We start from the raw sequence: 1,176 nt of genomic DNA on the forward strand, positions 1-1,176 counted from the left end.
TGTCATGCTGGGTAGGGTGGAGGGTCAGAGAAAAAGAGGAAGACCCCTAACGAGATGGATCAGCCAGGTGGCATCATTGATGGCGTTAAGTGTGGCAGCGATAGTGAGGTTGGCCCAGGATCGGACATTGTTTCGTTCTGCTGTGCATGGGGTCACTATGAGTCGGTTCCGACTCGATGGCACCTGACAACACCACCACCACAATGGGTTTTGGTTTATATGCTTGCTTCATTTATTACATCTAGACAGTGGGTTGCGTGCCCTCTAATAGTGGAAATTGTTATTGTTAGGTATTGTCAGGTTGATTTTCAACTCATGGTGACCCAATGTTACTGAGTAGAACTGTCCGTAGGATTTTCTAGGCTTTAATATTTATGAGAACAAGTGTGTGGAGCCACTGGGTAGGTTTAAAGCACCAACTTTTGGTTAGCGGTTAAGCACTTAAGTTGCATCATCAGGGCTTTCTATTTGAGGGAACAGTCCCTGTATTATACTCTCCTGAATTATTTCATTTGAGCGTGCTGCTTCTACTAAATCCTGACTGGCAGAGAAGTGTCAAAAATCAACCTTCTAATATGTAATGTTTGGGAAAGAGAAAAAGAATCTCCAATGAATTCATTACTTTAACACAACTAATATCATCTCTGACCAATTTCTTCCAGACGTGTGTTTATCATTAAATCATAAACATTCCATGTTACTACACAGTCTATGCATCAATGATTTAGAGAGTGTCCTTAGGGCAGATTCCCAGAAGTAGGGTTGTTGTTGTTGTTGTTGTCAGGTGCCATTGAGTCGGAACAAACTCACAGCGACCCCATGCACAGCAGAACGAAACAATGTCTGATCCTGGGCCAACTTCACTACCGCCGTCACACTTGACGCCATCAATGATGCCACCTGGCCGATCCATGTTGTTGGGGGTCTTCCTCTTTTTCTCTGACCCTCCATCTTACCCAGCATAACATCGTTTTTCAGCAACTGTCCCCTCCTGACAATATGTCCAAAGTATGAGAGACAAAGCTTAGCCATCCTGGCCTCCAAGGAGCACTCTGGTTGTAGTTCTTCCAAAACAGATCTATTGGTTCTTTTGGCAGTCCATGGCACTTTTAGCATTCTCCTCCAACACCACAATTCAAAGGCATCAATTCTTCTACAATCTTCCTTATTCACTGT

Source organism: Chrysochloris asiatica, unplaced genomic scaffold (genome assembly GCF_000296735.1).
Source record: "Chrysochloris asiatica unplaced genomic scaffold, ChrAsi1.0 scaffold00026, whole genome shotgun sequence".
Taxonomy (NCBI): Eukaryota; Metazoa; Chordata; class Mammalia; order Afrosoricida; family Chrysochloridae; genus Chrysochloris; species Chrysochloris asiatica.